General features: G+C 46.9%; 1 protein-coding gene across 4 annotated transcripts in view; it reads right to left on the bottom strand.

Annotated features, from left to right (window-relative positions):
• Positions 1 to 9,481, bottom strand: part of HRH1 (histamine receptor H1) — a 111,497-nt gene that overhangs the window by 56,360 nt on the left and 45,656 nt on the right. The window contains exon 1 of one of the 4 annotated variants that reach the window (XM_017858249.1): positions 2,305 to 2,371. The exons of the other annotated variants lie outside the window; for them this stretch is intronic. The gene's annotated coding sequence lies outside the window, so the exon portion shown is untranslated. Of the gene's footprint in view, positions 1 to 2,304; positions 2,372 to 9,481 lie in introns of those variants that run through there. 4 annotated transcript variants of the gene reach the window in all.

The raw sequence follows: 9,481 nt of genomic DNA, 5'->3' as shown, positions 1-9,481 counted from the left end.
AAAAAAAAAAAAAAAAAAAAAAAAAAATTACCATCACAAATCAATTATTTTCAAATCTCTCTGTTAATAAGTATTTCCTGATCGGGCTGTTTAGGTTTTAGCATCTACATGGGCAATACAAGGCAGGTGAGGGTGAAGGAAACTGGCATCTCATAGCTGGGGTGATGCAAATTATTGCTCTCTGTGGGCAGTTTTGTAGCTTTTACTCAAAATCTTTAAAATGTACATATTCTTTGGCTCTGCAATTCTACTTCTGAGAATCTTTCATCCCACAGGGTACAAAAAGATGTTCATCATAGTGTTGTTTTTATTATTGGAAAATGGGATGCAATACAAACAGCAGTCATTATGGGACTGGTCCATGTTGGCACACAAGAACACTGGGATGGTATGCAACGATTAATAATCATGGGGCTGGCCAGGCACAGTGGCTTACGCCTGTAATCCCAGCACTTTGGGAGGCCGAGGCAGGCGGATCACCTGAGGTCAGGAGTTCGAGACCAGCCTCAACATGGAGAAACCCCGTCTGTACTAAAAATACAAAATTAGCCAGGCATGGTGGTGCATGCCTGTAATCCCAGCTACTCGGGAGGCTAAGGCAGGAGAATTGTTTGAACCTGGCAGGCGGAGGTTGCGGTGAGTCAAGATCACGCCATTGCACTCCAGCCTGGGCAACAAGAGCGAAACTCCATCTCAAAATAATAATAATAATAATCATGTGACTTTCTCTGCTGATATGGGAAGATGTCCATAATAGTCAAATTAAGAAGATGACAAAATGATACATAATCATATTTCTGTAACATTTTACGTATGGGTGTGTATGCTTGCAGAAAAGTCTACAAAAATTGTAAATTGTTCACTGCGACTTTATCATAGTAGAAGGATTTCAAGTGATATTTTTTCAAACTTTTGATTTAACAGATAGTATTGTGTTAGGAAGCTAAGCAAAAAAAAAAAAACAAAAAAAAAAAAATGAAAAAACCAAAAAACAAAACTGGAGTGGTCAGGAGTGGTGGCTCATGTCTGTAATTCCAGCACTTTGGGAGGCCAAGGCAGGTGGACTGCTTGAGCTCAGGAGTTGGAGACCAACCTAGCCAACATGGCGAAACTCTGTCTCTACAAAAAAATATAAAAATTAGCTGGGCGTGGTGGTGCATGTCTGGAATTTCAGCTGCCTGGGAGGCTGAGGCACAAGACTCACTTGAACCCGGGAGGCAGAGGTCGCAGTGAGCCAAAAGTGCACCACTGCACTCCAGCCTGGGTGACAGAACAAGATCCTGTCTCAAAAAAGAAAAAAGGAAAAACTGGAGCCAATCTAAAATTGTTTTAAAGAAAAGTGTTGAGGAAATAATAGAACAGGCAGGAAAGAGACGTGACAAAATGGCGAAGGGGAGTGTGAAAGTTTGGCAAACACAGTTTTCAATTCTTCATCCTGCTCTTGTGTGGAAAGACTGTCTGCTCTTGCTTCTAAGTGATAAACCTCTTAGTGGGAAAACCTCTTCCTTTTATTTAACCTTTGACCCCGTTTTGGTGGTCCATGACGCCCGCCCTTCCTGACAAATGTCAGGGCATGGGCCAGACAGGCCCGCTGGGTACATGGGGATGCCCACTCCTCTCCCTTGATCCTGCAGTGGTTCCCTAGGGCCTCCAAGTAGGGGGAGCAGTTCTGTTGATGGAGGGGTCACTATGTACAAAGACTGAGCTGAAATATCTTGCACACCTTCTCACAATCATCCTAGGAGGGAAGCCTTTTGATTGCCCCCATTTTATTGAAAAAGAAACTAAGGCTTACAGAGATCAAGGGTCACACACTCGGCCGAGTGTGCCCTTCTCTGTAATCCCTCCTTCCTTGACTCCGCCCTGAGAAGACAAAAGCCCTCCTCAGACCTTCCCACACTCCTCCTCCAGCTTCCCCCTCCTCAGCTCTCCCACCCTGTTCTGTCATTGACCTTCCCTTGTCTGTCCCTTTCCACAGCTCCTTGTGCCCTTCGAGGGTGCAGACAGTGGTCTCTGCATCTCCTCTGCTCCACATGCCAGGCGCAGGTACCTGGAGCTACAGAAGAGGTTGAATAGAAGGCTTAACGATGAGTTTGGAAGTCAGGCACAGAGAGTTTGACTTCCAGGGGCACCCTTTGCTAGCTGTATGACCCCGGCAAGTCACTCTTCCTCTCTGCGCCTCAGTCGCTGCATCTATAAATTCTTGTAAGGATGAAATTACATAATTATAGGTAAAGCACCTGGCACAGTGAACAGTCCGTAAATCTTAGTTATAATAACAATAATGTCAGTTAAATAACTTACTTAGAAACAAAACTGGCCACTGAAGTGGAGGGGCAGTGAAGAAGTGGAGTCAAGTGCTGGGAGGAAGTCCAGGCTGGCAGGCCAACTTTGGTATACAAAGATGTGAAAACAGGCTTGGTGTGGTAGCTCACATCTGTAATCCCAGAACTTCAGGAGGCTGAAGCAGGCAAATTACCTGAGGTCAGGAGTTCGAGACCAGCCTGGCCAACATGGCGAAACTCTGTCTCTACCAAAAATACAAAAAAAAAAAAAAAAAAAAAGCCAGGTGTCGTAGCATGTGCCTGTAATCCCAACTACTCGGGAGGCTGAGGCAGGAGAATCACTTGAACCTGGGAGGCAGAAGTTGCAGTGGGCCGAGATTCCACCATTGCACTCCAGCCTGGGGGAACCTGTCTCAAAACAAAAAAACAAAAAAACAAAGATGTGAAAACAGCCAGCCACCAGGTGGCAATCCGTGCAAGAGGCCAGCTGCCAGGTATGCCCCAGCTTCAAGCCAGACAGACCTCAGGGACAGGGCATCCAGGGCCCGGGGAAGGTCCAGCCCCAAATGGCAGCCATCTGGTAGCAGCAAAAGAAAACTTGTGGGCTGGGCACGGTGGCTCATGCCTGTAATCCCAGCACTTTGGGAGGCCGAGGCAGGCGGATCACAAGGTCAGGAGTTCGAGACCAGCCTGGCCAATATGGTGAAATCCCGTCTCTACTAAAAATACAAAAATTAGCTGGGTGTGGTGACCCACATCTGTAGTCCCAGCTACTCAAGAGGCTGAGGCAGAAGAATCACTTGAATCTGGGAGGCGGAGGTTGCAGTGAGCCAAGATCGTGCCACTGCACTCCAGCTTGGGCAACAGAACGACGCTCTGTCTCAAAAAAAAAAAAAGAAAACCTGTGAACCTGGGGGCTGGGGAACAGAGCTCTTGCCCATGCGAAACATAGGGTGCTGGGAGAGCTCATGAAAATGTCCATCATGGCCGGGCACGGTGGCTCAAGCCTGTAATCCCAGCACTTTGGGAGGCAGAGACGGGCGGATCACGAGGTCAGGAGATGGAGACCATCCTGGCGAACACAGTGAAACCCCGTCTCTACTAAAAAAATACAAAAAACTAGCCGGGCGAGGTGGTGGGCGCCTGTACTCCCAGCTACTCGGGAGGCTGAGGCAGGAGAATGGCATAAACCCGGGAGGCGGAACTTGCAGTGAGCCAAGATCGCTCCACTGCACTCCAGCCTGGGCGACAGAGCGAGACTCCGTCTCAAAAAAAAAAAAAAAAAAAAAAATGTCCATCATTCATGTGCCATGCACTTGCTGAGTGCTTCCCATGCATAATTCCATTTCATCCTCATGGCAGCCTTTCTCGGTTGATGTTGTTATCCCATTTCAGAGAGGAGTAAACTGAGGCCCAGAGAAGTTAAGAAACTTGCCCAAGGACATACAGCTAGTGAGTGTGGAGCTGGGATTTGAACCCAGTCTGGTTCCAGATAACTGCTTCAGGCCCTCCTGCCCATATCAAGGGACCAGGGCAGGGCAGAACCTACAGGTGGGACTCCAGGGGTCCAGAGCTGGATGATCTCCACACAGGGGATCACGTGACACAAGCAGTTTCCGTACAATACGTTCTATTTAGGGTGGGTTGTCCTTCTCCAGAAGGAAGAATTTCTCCCTGGAGACTGGCCAGATGCAGCCTGGTGGGTGGCAGTGCATACATTCCCATCTCCTCAGACCTACCTAACAAGAACAGCCGTGCTGATGAGAGTCCTGTGTCACTGGCAAAATTGCTTCCAAATTGCCTTCTTCATTAACTGTGCAAATCTGCATCTTAATTAGGCTTAATGGAATACAATTACCAGACCCCATGTTTCTCTCTCTGATTTCAAGCAAGGATGCCACAGAGACAGGCCAGAAGCCAAAAACGTGGGACTGGAGGGAGCCTGGTTGGGCTCTCCCTGCAGGAAACCTCGCATCTGGGAAAGGAGGGGCCGGGCGCTACCCACTGGGGACTGCACCTGGTGCTTCCAGGCTCCTGAGCTGGGGAGACCATGGGATCTGGAATCGAGCTTTGGGAAGCCTGCCTCTGCCTCTGACCAATGGAGGACTGTCTCTCTCTGAGCCTCTGATTTCTCATTTGTAAAATGGTGATGGTGATAACATTTACTATGGGGTAGCTACAGGGATCAAAGGTGATCGCATGTGTGTTAGCACCTGGTATAGCACCTAACACATAGTTTGTTCTCTTTCTCCATGCCCTCCCTTTTTGAGGCCCACGAGGTTGTGCAGAGCTGATCCCGGCCTTCCCCTTTGGTGATTCAGTGAGCATCAGCTTATTTCATCCTCCCTTCCATGCTCTGGTAGTACACAGTTCTGAGTCCTGGAAGGCTCTAAGCTCCTTCCTGTCTTGTGGGCTTTGCAAGTGCTATTCCCTCTGCTTGGAACACCTGGCCTCTGGTTAGTATCTACTCATCCTTCCAATCTCAGCTCAAATAGTACCTTCTCCAGGAAGCCTTCCCTAGCCCCAGAATAAACTCTCCTAACATCATTTATCTATGGGATTATTTAATATGTGTCCCTCTCTCTCCCACAGACAGTAAGCTCCATGAGTGCAGGGAACACTTCTATTGTGTTCTCTGTTGCATCTCCAGCTCCTGGTTCAGGGCTTATCACATAGTAGGTCCTCCATTCATGTCTGTTTAATGGCTGGCTACGAACATCCCAGTGAGCCTCAGTGAATGTCAAGTGGGAGCCATAATCTCATCCTTATGGTGCTGTGAAATCATTAAATGATTTTTGGCACACAGTAGGTGTTTGATGAATGAGATACGTATTCTCCCATTCCTTTCCATTAAGGAAAAGTTAGAAGGAGGCATATAGGTAGCTTAAAGGACAGCATGTTCATGGATAGGAACCCCCAATATTGTCTAGATGTCAGTTTTTACCAACTTGATTTATAGATTTAATGCAACCCCAATCAAAATTCCAGCAAGTTATTTTGTGGATATAAGCAAACTGATTCTAAAGTTTATATGGAGAGCAAAAGACCCAGAATAACCAACACAATATTGAGGGAGAAGAGCAAAGTTGGCAGACTGACACTTCCTAACTTTAAGACTTACTATAAAGCTATAATAACTAAAATGGTATGGTATTGGTGAAAGAATAAATAGAGCAATGGAACAGAATCCAGAATCTAGAGATAAATCTACACAAATATAGTCAAGTTGTTTTTGACAAAGGGGCAAAGTCAATACAGTGGAGAAAAATTCTTTTCAGCAAATGGTGCTGGAACAACTGGACATCCACACGCAAAAAAGTAAATCTAGACACAGACCTTACACCCTTCAGACAAAGTAACTCAAAATGGACCATAAGCCTAAGCATAAAACCAAAACTATAAAACTCCTAGAAGATAACACAAGAAAAAACCTAGATGACATTGGGTTGGCAATGACTTTTTAGATACAATACCAAAGGCATGCTCCTTGAAAGAAATAATTAATTGAGAAGCCGGAATGCAAAATGGTACAGTCATTTTGGAAGACAGTTTGGCCTTTCTCACAAAACTAAATATACTCTTACCATTCCATCCAGTAACTGTACTCCTTGGTGTTTCCCCAAGAGCTGAAAACTTGTGTCTACACAAAAATCTGCACACGGGTGTTTAAAGCAGCTTTATTTATAATTGCCAAAGCTTGGAGGCAACTAAGATGTCCTTCAGTAAATGAATGAGTAAATTATGATTCATCCAGATGATGGGATATTATTCAATGTTAAAAATAAATAAGCTATCAAGCCATGGGAAGAGATGGAGGAAACTGAAATGCATACTATTAAGTGAAAGAAGCCCATCTGAAAATGCTACACACTACATGGTTCCAACTGTATGGTGTCCTGGAAAAGGCAAAACTTCGGAAACAGTAAAAAGATCAATGGTTAGCAGGGTTTGGGCAGGGGAAGGGATGAATAGGCAGATCACAGATGGTTCTTAGGGGATTAAAAAATGCACGAGATTAGAATGGTGGATACATATTATCCATTTGTCCAAACCACAGAAAGTGCAACATCAAGAGCCAGCCCTCATGGAAACTGTGACTCTGGGTGACAATGATGCTCATGTAGGCTCATCCATGGCAACAAATGCACCACTCTGTGGGGATGTCGACAGTGCAGGGGACTGTGCATATGTGAGGACAGAGGGTACATGTAAATCTCTATACTTTCAGCACAATTTTGCTGTGAACCTAAGACTGCTTGAAGAAAAATAAAGTCTTTATAAAACAAAACAAAACACCTTGGCTAGGGGATGGAGGAGGGTGGGGGCCGGGAGGTCAATACCACATAGGGTCAGGATGCTAAAACCTGAAAGAAGTCTTAGAAATTATCTAGTTAAAGTGGTTCCCAAAAAAAGGTTCCTTTTATTTTTATTTATTTATTTATTTATTGAGATAGAGTCTAGCTCTGTCACCCAGGCTGCAGTGCAGTGGTGTGATCCCAGCTCACTGCAACCTCTGCCTCTTGGGTTCAAGTGATTCTCCTGCCTCAGCCTCCAGAGCAGCTGGGATTACAAGGCGCTCACCACCAAGCCGAGCTAATTTTTGTATTTTTCGTAGAGAAGGGGTTTTGTTATGTTGCCCAGGCTGGTCTCGAACTCCTGACCTCAGATGATCTGCTCCCCCTTGGCCTCCCAAAGTGTTGGGATTACAGGCGTGAGCTACTGCGGCCAGCCTCAAAGGTTCCTTTTAATCTTTCCTTTTATTAGAAATTAGAAATAATTTTATCTACCGCAAAACTCAACTGCATGTATTAAGGAAGAATCCACTTTCCCCACCTCTGAATTACTCCAAGACCTCCAGCTCTTCAGTCCTGGTGCCTGTCCCTGGTGAGGGGGAGTACATCGAGATGGCCAGCCGAGGCAATTCGGCAAAACAGGAGGCTCCGCAACACTGCCCCAGGCCTGGGCGGCAGACAAACGATTTCCTTTAACTTCTCGGAAATGTTAACAATAGCCTGGACTTCACCGAGAGGGGCAAGGTCCCTGCTTTTATTTTTCTGAGCTGGACATACTTCCTGTGAGCTGCTCAGCAGGCGCATGACAAGGCCTAGACACGCGAGCTTTCTTCCTGGGCAGGTCTCCCTCAAGGGTGTGGCAACAGCCCTGGCGACACCTGGAATTTTCAGACAGCCCTTCTCCAACTAGTCTGAAGATATGCTGGTTTTTCAGCCTATTTCTTGGAACGAACTTCTGCAGAGGTTCCCCCCACTCTGATCCCGACTGTTAGGCACACACCCCAAAGCATCCGGGACACAGTGACTTCCTCTTAGCTCCTCTCCCTCATGCCTTTCTCTGCCCCTCCCACCACCCTCTACCGTCCCCCTAGTCTAGTCCCTCTGCTTAGGTCTGGCCCCACAGTTACTCACCATCCCATAATACCAGTGCCCTTTCACATTTTGGGGCTTGTGCACTTATAGCCCTTTGCCTGTAAAAGGGCTTCCTCCGTCTGAGCACCTGGCGAACTTCAGTACAAGCAGTGCAAGTCAGATCCTTCTCCTGCACATCCGGGCCTTGCCTCTGTCAGCCCCTCTCCGGCCTAGGGCACCTGGTTTATGTGCACTCTGCTTCCCCTTCTAGACCGAGGGGATCCTCTGAGGAAGATGGCATGTTTCCTCTGTTTGAGCTCCAGCTTGGACAGGGCCAGTAAGCAGCAGTGGGCCTCTGGATGCCTTTCTCTAGCGAATCAACTGATAGATCCCCTAAAACTGCACACAGCATTTTGAGGGCAGGAGCATCTTTCTGAGGAGAGGCCCTCAAAGGATCTATTCCCCCTTAAAAAACAAAGAATTCTACTCTAGACCCTCAGCATCTCAGTGGAAGGGGATATGTCTAATCCTTACCTCTATTTCACAGTCCTGCACGTCGTAGGCCATTACTATAAAATGATACTAAGTCTTGGAGTTTTTTTGAGCTGGTGATCTAGTCCAGCCTTCCCATTTTACAGATGAAGGAGCTGAGCCCCAGAGCAGGGAAATGCCATACTCATTTGTAAGCCAAATGGAATGATCAGGGAAACACCTTTCTGCTTAGGGGGTAGGTAATGGTAATATATTAATATTAATTTCCTCACCCTTCCATGTATTCCCTAATCATTTTTCGAGTGCCTACTCTGTGCGAGGTATAAGTGTGGGGATGCAGAAATGAACAGCACATAGTTCCTGCCTTGGAGAGCTCACAAGCTGCAGGAAGAGATGAATGCCTGGATCGTGGAAATGCTAGACAGAGGAGGGAGGAATGATTTCCTGGCCTGGCCTCTGGGAAGCTTTGTGGAGAAGTGGCATCCAAGATGTGCACAAAGGATGTTCCAGGCTCTTCAATGGCAGAGCTGAGTCCATGTCCCTGCTCTATTCTTCAAACAGTCACAGACCATATGGTCTCTCTACGGCACAGAGTAGTCATTAGGATGATCGAGACTAAGAGTAATAGAAAACCCCAACTCCACTTGGCTTATGTAATAAGGAAATGTATACTCCCTCTAATGAGAAGTCCCAAGTTGGGGCAGCTCCAGGGCTGAGTTAGCTTCACACCTTAAAGACATCATCAGGGACTCCTATCCTTTCCATCTTTGGTTCTGCCGTTCTCTGCATCTGTCAGTCGTGTCCTCAAACCAGATCACCTCCTGGTTGCAAGATGGCTGCCACAGTCCCAGAAGTCACACCCAGACACAACAACATCCAAGGATCCTTCTCTCTGCGTCTCTTTCTTAAGATCAAAGAGAACTTTTCTAGAGGCACCTGGACCCCAGCCTCACCAACCTCCCACGTGTGTCATGTCCACTACTGAAAAAATCACCAGCAACAGGAATAGGTTTCCCATGATGGGCTGAGCTGAGAATGGGGTCACCTTCTCTGAAGGGTAGTTACCTGAACAAGACGAGGCTTCTGTTAACCAGGAGGCAGGGGTATGGCTGCCAACTGTGACTATCCTATGAACCAACCCAAATGACCATTTCTCAGGTTCCTCATCTGGGGAGCACCTGAAATGGAGCCAGCAACGTGGTCAACTGTACATCTTTCCAGCAAAGCACACTCTTAGATCCACCAACAGCAAGTGACAAATATGCATGGGTCCCTACTGTGTGCTGGGCTCTGTGCCACGTACTGGGAGGACTGTGAGGGGCCAGACACAGTCCTCTGCCT

Source organism: Rhinopithecus bieti, unplaced genomic scaffold, assembly GCF_001698545.2.
Source record: "Rhinopithecus bieti isolate Rb0 unplaced genomic scaffold, ASM169854v2 scaffold_48368, whole genome shotgun sequence".
Classification (NCBI taxonomy): Eukaryota; Metazoa; Chordata; class Mammalia; order Primates; family Cercopithecidae; genus Rhinopithecus; species Rhinopithecus bieti.
Note: the sequence above shows the minus strand (reverse complement) of the source record. Positions and strands in the feature narration are given on the sequence as shown.